The 13688-nt window shown below is 37.1% G+C and overlaps 1 protein-coding gene across 3 annotated transcripts in view; it reads right to left on the bottom strand.

Moving 5' to 3' along the window:
* galntl6 (polypeptide N-acetylgalactosaminyltransferase like 6) overlaps positions 1-13688 on the bottom strand; it is a 191953-nt gene that overhangs the window by 40054 nt on the left and 138211 nt on the right. The gene's annotated exons all lie outside the window — the stretch shown is intronic.

The raw sequence follows: 13688 nt of genomic DNA, 5'->3' as shown, positions 1-13688 counted from the left end.
TGTTAAAACTTAAATGAATTGTTGAATGTCCTCTGTTTCTAGAATATTAATCAGGACAAACAGACCCAATGCTAATTCTTTGGCCTAGCCCACAGTGGTTCCACATGTTGGAAATTAGTTTTCTTAACACAAAATTACCATGTAGGCTCAACTCAAACACTCCATTTAACATACATTCAAAAACCTAGTGAAACACCCAGTGAATTGAGTAAGTACCAATAAAATAAGATGTATGAGTACTTCAACCTCAGACATTAGCAAGTAAAATCTAGCTTTTCTTACATGTAATATAGGATGACTTTGTGCAGTTATTGCGCAGTAAAACAACATACATCATATAACAGAACATTAAAAGGCCTCTCCATTTTTTTCTTTCTCAAAAACATAAAACATTTAATTTATTCTTCTGATCTGGTCAGATGCAAAGCATGCTGGGAACTATAAATCAACTGCCCTGTAATAACACAAATAGATTACTGGTAAGTAAACTTTTATTATACACATTTAAGCAAATTGAACAGTGAAATTTAGAATCAAGAACGGTTGCATTTGCACATTAAATTTAGATATATTTTACATCCAACAGTGGTAATATTTTTCAGTTAATATGAATGTGCACATTCTACAAACATCTTTAATTATGCTAACGTGAGGTAAACACAAACGAAAAATGGAACAGATGGAAAAATACGATTTTGTTACTGCCAGTGCCGGGTAGTGGGTAATGCATTTGACCCCTTTCAGTGAAAGCACAAAGAAACAGCAAAGGCAGTCATTTCAAAACCAAAAAAAAAAAAAAAAAAAAAAATCTTATCTTTCCACACATTACTGTTTGTTCATTTTCAGAAGCAGCAGGAGTTTGCTGCAGCTTGTCGACCGTTTGCACATTATTCAAATACAAAGCATTAATACCTCCACAAACTCAATCACCGCTTCCCAGCTGCCGTGTCTGTGCATGAGTGTGTGTGTCCATGTGACTTTGTGTGATTAGATGCTTTGGAGGTACCAAATACATTGGCTTTGGATTACCACTAATAACATAAATCCATTAGATGCAGCAGCCATGTTTTGATGGAAGGTTTAAACTGGATGGACCGGTAAATTTCTTATTTGAAAGCTATGAAGCAGGCAACATTAAAGTTATGTACATGAAAGAGTCATGCTTTGACTTTAAAGTTTGTGTGTTATATTTAACTTCAAGAAGGAATAGTTTCATTAATATTCTATAATTGTTCTTCCTGCTTTACAAATTTGTTTTTAAGTTTCACAGTCAACCCATAAAACCATGCAGAGCAAGCAAAATCTACATGGCATTGAATCAGAGTTAATACCAATAATTTTTTACAGAGAAATCAAAAAGCTTTGTCTTGCGATATAAAAACTTCAATTTACAGGTACATTTGGCTAAAACCTTGGCAGCAATGGATTCAACTATAAACCAAACACTTGATTTGGATACAATTTCAAATCCATTACACATCACCTTTAAAGTATTTAATTTTGCCAACTTCCTTTTTGTACCAAACATGATTGATTCAGTCTTTCCCAGATGCATGAGAACTTACACATGCTGTAAGCTTGACATGCAGAAACAACAAGTTAGCCATTTTTACTGAAAATAACTCTACAGTGCTTTGAAATCATTGCAGCAATACTGGCTAAACCAATGGTGTGAGTTTGGGGTGAAGCTATCTTTTTTTTTCTGACACAGTGTAGGAAACCTGTCTTAAAACAATCATTAATTTGACCTGAATCCTGAAAATATGATATTATAAATTTCCTTTTGAAAATATGTAGCACAGTAATCTTTTGTTTTTCCTTTTTGATTTTACACTGAGCATTTATTTCCCAAAAAGCCCAGTGCGACACATCACCATATTCACAAATATGATGTCTACACACTTCTAGTAAGCTCCAGAGAAGGTTTATTGTGTCAGAAATGCAGCACCGACATATTTATTTTTAATATAGCACCAAAAAGATTGGCAACTTAATGATAGTAGCACTACAGACCCTCAGAGGGTTTCTGGTTTGTGTATTGAGAGCTCACTGCAGGCCCCCAGTGCAATTATAAACAACCCAAACAGAGCAGGACATCTGTGATGAAAAATAAAAGAGTATATTAGCCGATGGGGAGACAGTATGTGGGGCGTTCATCTGGTGGACATCAAACAGCAATGTATGTGTGGTTGTTCCTCTTGTGTGGTTGTTCCTCTTGTTCTGTTCTTTCAGGCCAGAGGCCAAACTCACTTTAGGGAACCAGCAGACGCATCCTCACTGTCTACTAAACTCTGGCAAAGTCACCTGCCAGCGCAAAAGTTGCATTCAGCTCTTTCTTTCTGTTTCTCTCCCTCTCCCTCTCTCTGTTCTTCTCAACTCCCAGGGTGTCTGGCCTTCAAACAAATGGCCCCAATAAAAGTGACAGCCTCAATATGAGTTGCCACTGCACTCTGATCCCACTGAGCTGAGGTGGGGAGGAGACTCGCAAAATTTTTCCAGGCTGCCGCTGTAAGTGTAAGTGGCTCACAGAAGCGAAAGTGTCGGGTGGGTTCTCTCCCTCTCTTTTTCCATGTCCTACGAGCGCTTGATTAAACGAGGTCATAAATCATTGGTGCTGATGCGTGGCAGGCCGAGCGGTGAGGAAGGAAGTGACAAATAAACAGTTATGAGGAAAAGGCAAAGTTTCGTATCCCGCTGGCATATGGCTGACAAGCCATGATGAAGGGCAGGCACATTCTCTGCTTTGATGGTTTGCAGACAGACCTCTCTGGGCCACTACCTTCCCAACCTGGGTGGAAAAATTCATTTTTCTCTTTCCCTGGTGGTCTGTCATTAAGACAGATGGTAGAGAACCATTTGCCCCATTCAAGGTTTTGATAGTTTTTTAGACAGGCACACGTCTTCCCATACCGTTCGCTTCATATCACATTCAAATCGACACTGGTGAGATGTGATACTCTCTGAACAGTACTTCATTAGAGCTTGTTTTCTTGATATGAGAGCTACGGAGGAGCTAAAATTACCAGTGTCTCTGCAATTCAAACTTAATGAGCGAGAGATTCACACCAATGAGTCACTTGCTTTAATTGTCGCTGCATTACTGAACTGTAGCTTAGAACTGTATTGTTTTATTGGTGTGGTTGGTATTAGGCAGATAAAAGAATATCCCCTATTATTAGCTGCAGAGGCACAAAAGAAAATAATTGCAGTTCTGACCATATGGTGTCCTTTGGTATCCTTTTTTGGCAAACTGTCAAAGGAATCTGAGCTTTAAAGTGAGTTTCTAAGGTTTTGGCGGGGTGTGACATAATATATAAAGTTGTATATAAATAGAAAATATATAATAGGGTTAAGACACACAATTGACACCCCACACATAAGAACAAAGAACAATGTGAAAATGTTGCTTTTCAAAGATGCCAGAAGAGTTCAAGCTCCTCAGTTAATTAGGAGCATAAACATGTCAGCCTGTACGACAAAAACAGTTGGATGCAAAATACATTGTGTGTGTCTGTGGATGTTTGTGTGTTATGTTCAATTACAGATGTTGTAGAAATGCTGCTGAGAAACTAATATCAATTTTAATGGTATTAACCACATGCTTTTTCTCTACTGAAGCAGGTTTCTTTTGCTTTAGAAAGCATTAGGTTGAAAATCATGCTTGCTAAGTTCACGTTTTCCATTCTTTCTGTGATCTTTACAGTCATTTGTGATAACTGTCTGGACTTTTAAAAATCATTCCAATTCAAATCGATCTGCTAATTAAACATTTAGACTGATTTGCAAAATTGTTCAACCAATTCATCAAAAACAAATGACTCAAAAGACTGATTCCCTCGCAAATCAGACATCGCTACGACTTTACACAAAAGCAGTATTTGAAATAGCTTAGTGATGAAAAAAAACTGTACACAGTATATTATACATTACCGTTTAAAGGTTTGAGGTTGGTAATAAAAAAAATGCTATTCTTCTGAATATTATATTCATTAATATTCAAATAATATCATGGCATCTCAGGGATTTGAGAACCAAATCAGCATAGGATGATTTCTGAAGGATCGTGTGATAATGAAGACTGGAGTAACGATGCTGAAAATTCAGCTTTGACATTACAGGAATAATATTGTATTATTAAAATAGAAAAAACATTACTTTAAATTGTAAAAATATTTCACAATATTACTGTTTTTCTAATTTCTAATAAAATAAATAAAGCCTTGATGAGCATAAGAGGCACATTTCAAAAATCTTACTGACCCTAAACTTTTGAACAGTAATGTTAATGTCATTTCCTTGACTTAAGATTTAATTAATTTACTTGACTTATCCAAGGCCTACAAAACCTAATTTTTAACCTAAAAAGTCAATAAAGCCGCAAGTACCCTGTTTTCTAATTGATACATTACTGGGCTATCTATCTTGCCACATTGCATCACTCAACAAGTATTTTTTCCTCGCTAGCTGTGATTTAGCTAGTGCAGGCTTGCCGTAATGGACTCATTACAGTGAATGAATTAGCTGCTTTGTCTCTGCACGCGTGTCGTTGGGCTCCTATAATGCTGCTGACGTTGTAGTCAGGATTTGTCTGTGGCCCCCAGAGAACATGTGCAGAGAATAAAACATCCGCTAAGCACAGACACCTTGAGCGCTTCGTTGCCATTGCCTTTATTCATAATATATGGTGTGTTTTTGAAGCCTGCCGTTGGCCAGTGTGTGAATAAAAGAAAGCCACCCACCCCTCTTATTGCCCTGCTTGTTGGCTTCAGTTTACTCAACCGCCGTTTACCTCAGGGAGGAGATACGCACTCCCTTGAACCGTTCATAAATCCGTCTCTGCAGTGAGATCAATGTTCAGACTCAATCCCAATTTATTACATTGCCGCTGTAAAGAGAAGCAGAAAATGAGGCCTGTGCAGGAAACCCAAAGGGATCCTGAACGAAGAACAAGGGAAATGTCTAACAATGCCTGACAATGTAGCAAATGATTTTGTTGTAGCAATAAGCATGTCTCAAATGTCGGGAGACGCATGTTTCATTCAGAGTGTGGTCATCAAAGCAACAACAACATAAAAAAGTGATCCTTTCATAATTCACAGCACTAATAGATAAACAACACAAACCAACGTCAAGACAACTTTGAAATGTTCCCCTCTACTACACTTGGCACAAACCTCCTCAAATTGCCGCTAATTAAAACGTGAGTCGTAATTGCTATTAAACACGAAGTGAATAAGATTCACAACATAGTTTGTTACAGAATTGTTTTTGAGCTCCTCGATAAAACCATCAAAATGGTTTTCACTTTTCACTTTTAGAAAACTTTTCACACAAAAAAGAACCCTTAAAATGTATTCAATATATCTTCATGTTATATCACACCATTTGTCAATTTTACATGGACTAAAATGGCATCCAATTTCATTAGACGAGAATTTACGTTTCACGAGTGCAAATCTAATACCAATATACATTTTAAATTAAATGTAACAACATTTAGCAAAAACACATGAAAATGTCCTTGTTGTGAAACCTGAGCTCCTGTCTTCATTCACTTCAGTTTCAGTTCACACAGTATGATTGGATTATTTGAAACATATTATTTCGAGATTTTTCTTCAGTAAATAAAATTGTTAGTTGATTTTAGTATCTTTCAGTGTACTTTTGCTCACTATAGTTTCATCAGCAGTGTGTTTTCAATAGACCTGTTCAGTTATCATTATGATGAGCATTTTCATCAAGTAATCATTATTGTCGAAGTATTCAATCAAAATTCATGGTCAAGGTGATCCAAATCTGTATGACTGTACTTTCTTTTTTGAAAAAAAAAAGAAAAAAAAGATGATGCTTTGTCTGACACAAGAGTGAGTAAATTATAAAAAAATATATTTTTTATATGAACTATCCATTTAACACTGGTAACAGATTACAACAAAATATCCGAAATACTGCTTTATTAACAATAAATATATATATATATTTAATTTTCTATTGAACTTTCAACGCAATCAATTACAAAGGATGAAAGGACGAGGTCTTCGAGGGTATAATTACAACCAAACCTCTACTCAGTAGCAAGAATATTTTCTGTCGCTAAAGGAAAGGTCTTTCATGCAACATTAAACATCTCAAATGGAGGAGGAGGGAAATAAAAGGAAGTTTTATTATTGTTCTGCTGAACATGAGTCAGAGTCTCCGGGAAACAGAAGACCTCAGAGGTGAAAAGCTTATGTTGGGTTTTAAGGCTAAAGAGAGACATTCACAACAGCCGCTGTCTAGAGGGTTTAACACGGGATTAGAGTACTCTGGTAGAGTAGGCAGCAAATTCTGTTTAGGTACATAATACTGTTTCAGAATAAGTAGCAGGATGTCTTCCCGTATCATTCTCAACACATTTCAAAGTCAAACACTTCTCAAACTTTAATGCTGAGATATATAATACATATTGACCCATCTAAAGGTCAGAAAACTTAGACAACAAGCGAATTGACCAAAGATGCTCGGAGGAAATGGAGGAATTGTGTGGGTGATGGTAGTTAAAGTTGAGGCATGTACTGACGTGTGAGGACAGCAATTGATATTCCTCTAGCAAAGTTTGCTGCGTAGGGTGTATGATAATTCAGTCGGCATGTGTTCCAGACAACATTTACTATAGCCAAAGAACAAAGACCAGGCCTCGGTCCTATTGATCCAGCAACTTTGTTTGCCTGTGGATGAGAGCAACAGGAATAACTGTCAAGGTAAATTGAGGTGTGAATACTTCATTGTAGTGACCAGCACCTCTTCCATGCACTCACTGCCACAGCCGGCCAATCAAAGGGCAGGTGGGTAATTGGCCAGGCTATTGTTGGTGAGGCTAGACAGCGGAGAGGTGAAGCCCCTCCATTAGCCTCCCTCTAGTCCTCTCATAGAGCCCACATCACAGCGTCAGTTTGTTTTTCACTGAGGGGGAAATGCGCCCTCGCTCTGGACACGGCGGGATGCGTACGCCTGCTATGGTCCCTCATTATTGGAGAGGTTGCCTCCATGCAAGGCAGGTTTTGTTTGAAAGATACACCGGTTGCTCAATGCGGCTCTATTAAAAGAGACAAGGTCATTCATCTCGGTGTGGCGCGGAAAGCACGTCAAGCAACAATGAAGCACCACAGACGCTGATTACTAGCCAAACAACACGCTCCATTCTCTGCGGCGGAAAGACAGAGAGCAAGACACGTAAACTAGAATTAATGTCACTCTGCCCATTAATATTGTGTGCGGTGGATGTTTGAAAGAAAAGCAGACAATTACATGCATTCTTCGTCTTCTTTTTTACATTAAGGACAAGCAGTAGCTATTTTTTCATTTATGTAAACTTGCGTAGATCTAGATGGAACATTTGTAAAAAATATTCTGCAACATTTGTCTGTTTTTTATGAGACAACCCTCAATTTTTTCTAAAACCTAACAAATAAACCTCTTTTCTTTATCTAGACTTCATATGTATTCGAAAAACTGTTTTACTAGTTTCAAGATAAGTTTACATTTAATGGCTCTAAAATCATGCGGTGTAACCATAAAAAAAATATAATTAACAATCAATCAATCAATCAATCAATCAATCAATCAATCAATCAATCAATCAATCAATCAATCAATCAATCAATCAATCAATCAATCAATCAATCAAATAAATGACAATCAAAGTCATGTGGGCTAACCATAAAAAACATTTGTAAGATTTAAAGTGTTTTACTATGACATACTTTTATTAATTTATTCAAACATTTTATAGACCATATTCATAAATATAATTTAGTTTTGGGGAGTCACACCACATGACATTTTACAATACTTAATATACAGTGTATACATAAAATAATTGAACCTGAAATAGACTCAAACCTAATGCAACATTGCACAAACTGACAACTATCCAAGCAGAACAGGTCTGGGCCTGGCCTGTTCTTGGATGGGAGACCCCCTGCTTGCTGATAGAAATAATGTTAGTGGAGCTAGCAGGGGGCATTCACTCATTCAATGCTCTTGCGTTCCAATGCTTCAGAGCTGTGAAAAGTTGTAGCCTTTAAGACGGGATGCGAAACTGAGCTCTGAACTCAAAGGACAAAAATACAAAGAGCTTGATTACGAGTATGCTGCTTACTGGACTGAAGTGTGAAGAACTGTATAATGGATTAAATATTTAGTTTGTTTTCCACCAAAACTGATCAAAATACTTGTTAAATGTTCAGCAAGATACTTTTTTTTGTTGCATTATTAAGAATATGCACTTCATTCCTAATACAATGTACTGCCATTGCATTTAATTCACCCAAAACAGATATCATTTATACCCTCGTGGGATCGCAAAACATTTGCGAGAGAACACAAAAAGCATTGCCAAATAATTTTTCCTCTCATCTCATATATGTCCCTTTAGGAGGCTCAAGTGGCATTTACTTTGAAGACAGCACAAGCTCAAATTCCATCTAAAAAATTAACAGAAATAACTGTTAGGTTTTAAACTAGCTTGATACTGAATGTTTTTGCCACAAAAAAAAGAGAAAAATAATTGCTTCAGATGTAACAGGCTAACCGCGGACTAAACATTCTTCACCTCTGAACAACCTTTCAACACGGATCATCTGTGGCATACAAGGAAGAGCTACAACAAAAAAATGAGCTGTCAACATTCAAATTTAATGATGAGAGCAAGTGACGGGGGGTGATAGAGCACCATGGGAACTGGAGGAGAATGAGATACAAATGATGGACAGGTCATTCTGCAGAGGATTTATTTTTTTACTGCCCATCCTTCTATGTTCGCAATAGTGACCAACATTTCAGAAAAAAAAAAAAATATGGCATGATATAGATAGGTTTCAAAGTGGAAAAGAACAGCTGCCACTAGAATATTGATATTAAATTGTGATGAGCCGAAAGCAGAGACGTCAGTCAGACATTGTGATTGGAGGAGTGAAAGACGTTTAAAGCCCAATATGATCGGCCGCTGGAGGATAATGACCTTGTGAATCTCACCCATTTGATTTGCACATCATGTTAAAACATTGGTTTTCTCCTGCCATATAAAGGCCTCTTAATGTCAGCAGAGCTCAATAATGGCATTTGTTAGATGGCAGTGAGTGCTGTTTGATGAACACTTAGGGGGACAGTTATTAAAACTAGGGAAACATTCAATCAATGAGCAGCCACAGCAGTGCTTTTATTCAAGTCTTATATTGTACACTTATGCAAATTAAGATTAATAAGCACATAGTGTCACCTGTGACAGATGCATTTACGGAAGAGTTGTATTGGACGCACAACCTTTTGATATCAACTGCAATGTCACAGAATGGCTGCAATGAATTATGCGCATGATGATAGAGATTCTAGGAGTAAACAATCTTAAATAAATAAATCCAACAGGAAAACTCAGGGAACAGCATACACTACCACTCACTTTTCATTGACAGGAATGGCCAAAGAAACCGACTGAAAGTCAGGGCATAAATACAAGAGGAACACAAAGGAAACTAATCAGGACACAGCTGAACAGAATAACTAATCAATCAGTTACTAAGGAGACTAATGAGAACTCAAACAGGCAGGCGAACCGACAGAACAGAAACAGAACGTGAACGTGACAAGCAAGAGATATGAGAAGCATTTTATTTTATAAGTTGACATGCCAATTTACATTGCTATCCTTATGCATGATTAGATGGTGACTTGCATTTTAATATTCACTTAGCATTTTCCCCTGCAATCCAGTGATCTATAATTTGTATATCTTAACTAGAGTTTTAACGTACACTCTAAAAAATGCTGGGTTGTTTCAACCCAATTTTGGGTAAAATATGGACAAACCCAGCCATTGGGTTACATTTTTCAATTACATTTTTAACCCAACATTTGGGTTTGTCCATATTTTACCCAAAATTGGGTTGAAACAACCCAGCATTTTTTAGTGTATGAGATTTTAACGGTATGTTTCAGGATACGTTTTTTTATATTCACAGACCTTGTCACGATTTGATTTATTGAACAGCTCTACTTTCGATTTATTCATTCATCCATATCTACTGTAAAATCCATTTTCATGACTGGATTCCTTGATTCCCTCTACATATCGGAAATCACACGGCCTTACGTTATACACGGGACACACATTTATCTGCATAGAGGGATGGTGTTCTCAAATATAGGTGATTTTGTTTGATGTGTTTCCTCCTTTTGCAGCCACGTTGAGTCCACATTTTTTTGCAAAATGGATATCTATCCTCGAGGACAACCAGGCGTTTACTTTTTCTATATCCAAAGTATTGCCATTCTGCAAATTTGAACCTCTTTTTCGACAGAGGATAGAGATTAGAGATAACAGTCTCTGTCACTGATATTTTCTCTGCTGTACGTGTGTGGGTGTACAGCAAGTTGAGAGTCTAAGGCCTTGTCCGTTTGAAAATGCATCTTTTTTCTGAGACTGAGATGGTGTTTTTATTAATGAAAACGCTCTCCAAAGTGGATACATTTGAAAACTGTTTTCGCATTGCAGTGTGGACTGTCAAAACGGAGGTATTTAAAAACAATGATGTAAGTTTAGTCATGTGACACATATTGTACCAATAGATTTTCATGTTTATAATGGTTTTGTACCTGTTATGTGCTAATCACTTTCACACTGTTGCTAAAATATGTCAGTTTGCACACTCTTCATATCACAGTCCTGTAAATGACAGAAAATGTACTCAGATTTACTGTCCTGCGGCAATACATGAGAGCAGTCGTGTTTTAGAGCAAATATATGGTGATGACTGAGGCCATGTACACACTAACGAAAACGTATATTTTTCTCTCCGTTTTGGCCTTCTGCCCACACTGAGATGGCGTTTTTATTAATGAAAATGAAGCTTTTTTGAAAACGCACTCCAAAGTGGATACATTTGAAAACGCCGTTTTCACGTTGTAGTGTGGACTGTCAAACCGGTGGTATTTAAAAACGATGATGTAAATTTAGTCATGTGACGCATATTGTACCAATAGATATTCATGTTTAAACCAGTATTGTGCCTGTTTTGTGCTATTCACTTTCAGACTGTTGCTAAAAATATTCTACATTGCACACTCTTCATATCACAGTCCTGCAAAGATGACTGAATTTATTTGCTGAATCAAAACATCAGTGCAGTTGCGTATTAGACCACACATACAGTGACTGCATAAGACCTGGACCGCATCAGTGGATGGTGAGATATTTTACTAAATAAAATGATCCTGTCAGAAGAATTGTGCGATAACTTCATTATTTATTTGAATCATATCAGTGATCTTTTGTGGGGTTTTACGCATGCGCAGTAAGGTGAATTTAGCGTTTTCAGGCGTTTTTCAAAAGTTTCTCATCCACACTGAAACGTCCGAAAACGCCTGAAAACGCTAGTGTGGACGGAGAGCGTTTATAAACGAAAACGCCATTTTCAAATGTCTCCGGATTAATGTAAACGTAGCCTGCATGAGTGCGACCTGGACGCATCATGTGAATGGTGAGATATTTTGCTAAATAAAGTTATCCTGTCAGAAGAATTGAGCGATAACTTTTTATTATTTATTTTTCCGTCTGTATCATCTCAGTGAGCTTTTACCGATGCGCAGTAAGGTGAATTTAGCGTTTTCAGGCATTTTCCAAAAGTTTCTCATCCACACTGAAACGTCGGAAAATGCCTGAAAACACTACTGTGGACGGAGAGCGTTTTTAAACGAAAATGCAGTTTTCTCAAATGTTTTCAGATTAATGTAGACGTAGCCTAAGCAGTCCAGTGCATAGAAGTTGCTGATGCGCAGGTGATATTCTCTGTCAAATCCCCACTCCCTCCCCAAATACCATAGATAAGCAAATGTTCACAATATGGCAGTTGTAAGTGTCTGTTCATACCGTGAAATATCGTCATATCAGTATACTGGTACAGTACAGACCTAATCTCAACCTATCGATTGAGGACCCTTAAACTATATAACCCATGACCTTATGCTCACTTTCTTTCATATTCAATTCTTACAATATGCCATTTACCATCTGGTCATAAAATGCAACCAAAAAACCCTTTCACTTAAAATAAATAAAGAAAAATAGGTATACTTATGTGTTATGTCACTTTCAGGCACTTACACACTTCAGGTATCCTTCATTGCACTTCAGTTCATCACATTTTTTGTTTGATGGACACTTATGTGCTAAATTCAATATTGAAAGCTTTTTCTACCACCATAATTAGCAGACAGGCAAAATGGAACACTAGCAAAGTCACAGACGGGGTGGGGTGGGGGGTGGGAGATGGGGGGCTTGGGATAAAATGGAAATAGACACATAAACAAGCCGTGCCATTTAAATGGTAATTCATTTAAAATTATAAGCCATTTCAAGTATTTGAAGCCTCAAAGCATCAAGCAGACAGCTTGAGTGGAACCCCATTATCTGTCCATTAAAAGCAATCTGCTTTGGAATCAATTTTTCATTTGGTGAGATTCTGTTTGTTTGAAAAGGTGATGTCTCAGGCAAACAACAATTTGCACAGTTTAGGCATTGTTGTGGCGGTGAGACACAGTAATGTGCACTGACAGGGCTATAAAACTAAATTACATGCCTTGTAGTGCAAATCACAGATCAGCTCAACACCATTTTATAGGACAGTTATTTGATTTTTAGGTTATTCAGAGCAGAAGTTCTCAAATGATCTTGCTTTAAAATGCTGACCCGATACAGAACAAAATTAGTTTAGAAATTGCCTTAAAATGTATCTATTATGTAAGGAATAATTGGTGACGGGCCGTTGAATTATTAGAAAAATAATGCACACCCGAGGTGGTAATGTGGTAATGTGTATTTAGTTCCTCTCTGTTCACTCTGTTCCTGTCAGTCGATGTTCATGTACGCTAGTGTTTTGCTGCACACTGTTACACCTTTTGTGGATTACCTGAGTTTGTTTTCATTGAAGTACCCTTTTGTTTATCCCTATTAACTCTTGAATTTTAAATTTTTTTTACATTTATGGCAAAAACATGGAAATAAATTGTCGTTTTTATCCTATTGTTTGCTATATTTATCTGTTGGGTCAGTGTCATTGTGGGTTTCGGTTGTGTTGCTGTTGTAGACTGTAAGGACCTTTATAGTGATATGGAACTGTAATGTGGTCAAGACCTGTCTGGAACTGCTTTATCCATGCATTTCTCTGAAAATAATTGCACACCTTAGAATACTCGTCAACCAATCAGATTCAAGCATTCAACAGCTTGAATCTTGAAGCACTGAAGTTTAATATTATATACAAAATGTGCAAAATTATTAACCTGGAATAGGCTATATATATAAACACACACACACACGCACACTTAAGGTTAAATACTCTCAAGAGCCAATAATTTACCGCGCAAATCATATTAAGGTTGGCACAAACCATGTCCTTGTTGCATGTGTACACATATTTAAGCTTTATTCTAGTCTGGCTCATTTTAATGACTACTGTATATTTTAAGTTGTGTATTATTATTATTATTATCATTAATATTAGTAGTATTATTAATCACCTCAATACGCAGCTCCTCTCTTCCCTGTCTGTTACACTCTGTTTAGTTCCTGTCTCTATGAAGCCCCTCCTTCCGGAAAGCACAATGTGCTCTTATTGGTCAACTGGACCAGTTTGTTGTGATTGGTCAACTGC

The sequence above is a fragment of the Phoxinus phoxinus genome (assembly GCF_949152265.1).
Source record: "Phoxinus phoxinus genome assembly, chromosome: 6".
In the NCBI taxonomy this organism is placed as follows: domain Eukaryota; kingdom Metazoa; phylum Chordata; class Actinopteri; order Cypriniformes; family Leuciscidae; genus Phoxinus; species Phoxinus phoxinus.
This window is presented reverse-complemented; position numbering and strand designations above follow the sequence as displayed.